Here is a 5,753-nt window from a genome sequence, read left to right as displayed (position 1 = left end):
AGCTAATGTATCCAGAAAGCTAGCAGTTAGTCTACATATAATTCTATCTATTTAAAATATAACTCTAAGAAACAGAAGATGGAAAATATCCTAAAGTATTTTTAAAATTTCAAGTTAATGTTCTCCGATTGTTTTTGAAATTATGTAGTATTCTTTAAAGCCCCAAATGTATAATTTTAATTGTCTGGAAAGAAAGAAATATGTTTTTCTAGTAGATTAATGAGAATATCAAGTGTGTTTTCCACCTTTTTTCTTTTCTTATATTGGGAAACTGTGGGTTTTTTGTAATTATTTGTTTTTCAGAAAGATTGCACATAATTATTTCTTTCTAATTTTCTGTGGATATTATGGTATACTTATATAAAATTGGAAACACTAAGGATAATACATTGGCCACAGGAAAATAAGGTACTAAATTAAATGAGGACTTGGTAATGAACTGGAAAATTAAGAATTTAGACTATAAATCATTCCTTTTGCTATGACCCTGAATATATACACCTTTTGGGAAATCACAAAGACTGAAACGAGCCAAAAAAGAATTTAAAATATCCTTGTGTCACAGCTAACCAAAACAGCATTTTTTTTAAATGTTACCATATTTTATTGAACACCGCCAGAGATATAAGGAATATGTCAAGTTTTTAACATTGGTTAGATTACATCTGATAGATTCAAGCTTGATCTGCTGTTCTGTGTTTAATCATGAGTATAGGTGGTTAATTCCTTCGCCAGAGTGTTCCTTAACGATTTTAAAAGCTACAGCTGCCTTCAGAGGAAGGGGCACACAATTTATTGTTGTTTTCTTCTGGGTGGTGTATTTTCTCCTTTGGAGACTTATTTTTAATTTCTTGTTGACATCCAAATCTTGCTGGTGCTTTTGAAAGCTTCAGACAAGGTAAAAACATAGAATCAGGCCTTTTGTGAAACCTTATGAATTTCCTAATGCTGAGAGCTAGAATTTAGGTTATAATTACATAGCTGGTTTTTCTATAACACAGTATTGAAAGTATATTAAACTACCAGTGTTGTGCATATTAAGTGCTATTCCTTAGTTTAAAGCCATAACATTTAAAGTTAATTCATTGCTTTAAATTTTTCTTCCCTAATGATATAATCTCTCAGAAGTAGCCTCTTTTCATGGCATTTATACTTTAAAAGAAAGTTTACTAACGGAGAATTGGATTTTCAACCTGATCTATAAAATTACAACTAAACTATTCATGGATCATGTCATTTGGTCCTCTTTCTTCAACTGTTTCATCATTCTTTAAAAGTGCCGTGAGTAGACTAAAACACCCAGCCAGGAAAAGCGAGCGTAAGCATCTCATGTATAACCTGGTACATGGTAGGAATTGTTCGTTTCGGAATTTCATCATATTACTGAGATCTAGAGTGGACAGTTTTCTGCATATAACTTCTTTAGTGAGAAACCTTCTTTTTTGGTGTGTAAAAGTGTTATTTAGAAAACTAATGGTCATATAAATTCATGATGTTAAGATACATATATGAAAAGTGAGAGTCCTGAATTCAAATAAATTTTTACTAACTGAAGTAGGAACTGAAATATGAATCTTTCTCCACTTTGCATTTCAGTGCCAAGTGACCAGTCTGCTACTCTCCCATATGGCCACGTGGCTACCCTGGGACAATGTTTCTATTCTATCTAAATATTGAAATATTTACTGTCAGAACAGAAGTGCCATCTGCCCCAAGTGACTACCTCTGAAAGTGGAAAGTCTTGTTTTGGAAATATTCATAATTCAGGATAAAATACAGCTCATTCTGCCATCCTGTAGTTAAGAAAAATGTTGCCCTTGGAAGGTATTGTCTGAAGGCAGGAGGTGAGATATTATTTTTAGAGAAAGGTTTTTTGTTGTTTGTTTTCAATGATAATCTCTGCCTTAATTTAAAAAGCAAAAACTGACATGTGGGCATAAACCCTGCATATCAGGAAGTAAGGATGCAACATTTACAAATAGCATTTATAAAGAGACCTCTTGCAGTTGGGGATGATGTATGTAGGCTATTAGATTTTGCTCTACATAAACAAAACTTGGTCTCAGCTTCTCTTCTCCACAGTACTGTCCCTTTTCTTGGCTTAGAACTGTGCAACCAAGCCCTGCACGTTGCTCTTTGCATGCGATGCTTGTACAAGCAGAGTAACATACATGCAGCACATGCTGTATGTGTGCTGTAGCATATAGCATAAGCTATTTTTATACTTTGGCATATAGCTTCAAAAACTTCTATAGGACCTTTCACCCTTAGCAATGTGGAAGCATTTGACAAATATTGTTTAGCTGAATCTTACAATCTACTTTGAAATAAACATTATTTTCTCTGTTTTCTCCAAAATATCAAGTTTGGTTGTGGTTTCACACCCAGTGGCACTGAGCTGATCAGGCTGAAAGATTTTTCCTTTTCTTGTTTTTTTTTTTTTCCCCCAGTGAAATCAGTTCTTTATTTCAATTCACTACATTAAGGGCTCTGGCAGCTGTGTCAGCTCTACACCAAGTAGTGGCACAGGAATTCAGGTGCCTTCTGTAACTGGGGGGCAGGAGGGTGCTTAAGCTATCACCAAAGAAATTGTGTTGAAACAGTTTTTGACATGTGGCTGGGAAACTGGTTCGCTCAAAATCACATTGAAATTGGTCACAGATAATCGTAGGAGAGCATAGCTGTCCTAAATCTTTGCATCAGTGACAAGACTAATCTGCAGCAGGAAAGAATTTGCATATGGTGTGAAGGAACATCTTGTCTAGAATTTCCATTTCCTCCTTTGTTTCCATCTGTTTGTGAAATAGGGTTTTTTCCTTCTTAAATGCCAAGTTGCTTTTGAGAAAATCAGCAGGGATATTTGCAACTTGCCCAATAATTGCTCCAATTATTTCTGAAAAGTAAGGAGTTTAGTGAAGTTAGGAAGAGAGATGGGAGACAATTAAAAAAAATAAAAAAATTGATATTCATCTCTAATGCTTAGGCTTGTGAAGGAAGACTTGGTAAGACTGTAGGAGAGAGATTGAATAGTAGTATTTGTTTACCATTGTGTTTATTTTTTGCTGTATTGCTTTTAGTTTTCACACGAGCAAAGCATGAAAAGCAAGGAAGGAAGAAGACTATACTCCCCAGCTTAGGTGAAACCCAGGATGCTAATAAGAATATTCATGAACTGGCTTAATAGAGCCAGATTAAATTGTAGGTTAAATTAAATTGTACTTGCTAGATTGTGTGTTTGTTAGACAACTAAAGTACAACACATAACATTTTTGTAACTCATTAGACTTCAAAACTGTAAACTAAAGACTTGGTGAATCAGGCCTTTGGTGTTGAAACTTCTTAAAGCCAAAGATAAACTAATACTTAGACTATACATCTTTGCCACACTGAGGTATGAATTATAGAGAACAGCCAAAAGAATATTTCTAACGCTGTCCAATATGTTCAGCAAAGAGAAAATTCTTCCCTAGATCTTTGGTTTTTTATGGAATTGTTAGAAATTTTTGTTAAGAAGGAAGAAATTAGCTTACTAAGGGCAGGATTTTCTGTTAGATCAAACGACCTGGGTAGCACATTTTAAATTTTGTAATTACAGAAAATCCACACATAAACCTTCCCCACTACCTGTCATTTTCTTCACATCTCATTCAGTAGTTAGTAATGAATGTTTTCACTAATCTAAATGTTTTACATGGTTCTCAAGCTGTAACAGGTGGCATGTTGATGAGGACTTTATGCAGTAAGTCTAAATGGTTAGTACTTGGGCAGAGTGAAAAGTGCATTGTATGACTGGTTTAACACTGAACAGCTAAGCATTAAGTTTTCCTAAGCCTCTCATCAGCAAGTGGCATTCAAAGGACCTTTGCACATCAAGTGGTACCAGTGCAACAGTGGTAATTCCTTAGTAGACCAGTTGAGTCTTACTTTCTTACTGGATTTATCAAGAGTCAGAGTAACTTTACTTCCCTAGAGAGGCATTCACTCTCCTGAGGTCCCCAGGGAGATGCGGGATAGATACAGGAAGACTTTTCTTCCAAACAGCAGTTTTTACATGGAAAGAGAATGCTAGAAAGAGGTAAATTTTCTGAGAAACGGACCCATTTCTGACACATGAGCAGATCATCCTGATAGTTCAGTTCACAGTCCAAAGGAAACATCTTGAAGCTAAGCCAAAGCAGCAGGTAGCTATTGCTGTATCATTTCATAGCATCTGTTTCCAGACACAAGAGAACTTGTTTACTTTGAATTCGATTACAATGAATTTGAGTTTACTTCATTATTAAAGTGTGTTTGGGAAAAGTATAATTTCAGGTTAGCTTGGCAAACACTAGAATATCCCTTAAGGGGCTGGTAAATTCTGTACTACACAATTCTTTGTCAAACTCTCTTTGGGAAAGATGTTTCCATAAGGGTTCTAGGCCTACTTGGCAGCTGGTTATACAGGCCAGCAGACTCAGTGGGAGGCAGCAGGAAAGATCTTGTATTTGCCAGGCATTGGGAAATACAGAAGACAGACAAAAACCAGAGACCTCATGAACTCGTAACATACGTACATACAGAGAATGTGTTTTCAGGTGCATCTAACTTTGCTAAAGTTTAATTTATTTTTTTAATATTATTATTACTGAGACATTTTAAAAAAGGCACAACATTCAGAGAGTCGGGCTAGAAAAAGCACATGGTTTTGATAATGTCAAATGGATATAAAATTGTGTCAGCACATAAAATTTTATCAGCACAAGTCTCAAATGCTTCATTTTGTTGAGCATCTCTCAATAGTTATTCTGGGTCAGCAGGATGATTTTTGCCATCCCAGTGAAATGAGCCATAAACCACTGAAAGTTGTGTTTGCATAAATTCCAGAAGGGCTTCTCAAAGCCAAAGCTTGCCAATATTTTGTGAGTAGAACATGTTTGACACGATAACACAGCAGTGAGTAGAATAAATCCTGTGGCTGACCTGTAAAAGAGGAGGCCAGGTTCCAGATGTACTGATATCTTTTAGTTCTGACAGCTGAATCATTTAGTCAGGAGCTCAAATGTAGTGTTTTACATACTTCTGATTAAGAGACTGTGGTATTGGATATTTTATTTTTGTTCTTTTTTCCTTCCAATTAGTTTCAATATTTGGTGTATCGTTTGAGGGTGGTGGACATGCTGACTTTGTAATATCCTCTAAAATGTGGCCTCATATTGATACTTTCTTCCAGCAAGAAGAAATTAAATCTTAACTTTCTGGTTATTTTCCAGTCTTAAAAGGTCTTTGAAGTTTTACTGAGTGAGGCATCCAAGGCTAAGGAATATTTGTACTGACAGAGCTCTTTCTGGTTAGAAGTCACATATGGAAAATTATTCCAAATATTAGAGATAATAACTAATAGGTTATAAGCAAGGTGACAACTCAAATTACGGTTTTAGCAAACAAGTATGAACTCTTGGAGTATTATCTGACTGAAAGATAAGTAAATAATTAGACTCCATTCTCAGGGTGAGACTTCTCCCACACAAAAGCTATCTGTACTGTTATCTCCCACTATAATAGCTTAGCAAAAGAATAAAGCAGAACTGTTTGCACAAGTGATAATCTTAGTGCAGACGTTGCCACAGGCCAATTTAGCTGGAGATAGAAGTGTTTCTAAACAAACCAAAAATAATAGCAATAACCTCATATTCTGGTCTTTCACTGTGTTCTAGCCAATTTCTTCTGTACATTTCCTCTTCTGACTTTGTTATTGGTTAGAAAGTTACCACATT

Source organism: Numenius arquata, chromosome 9 (assembly GCF_964106895.1).
Source record: "Numenius arquata chromosome 9, bNumArq3.hap1.1, whole genome shotgun sequence".
Lineage (NCBI taxonomy): Eukaryota > Metazoa > Chordata > Aves > Charadriiformes > Scolopacidae > Numenius > Numenius arquata.
The sequence above is the reverse complement of the archived record's forward strand: the minus strand, read 5'-3'. Positions refer to the sequence as shown.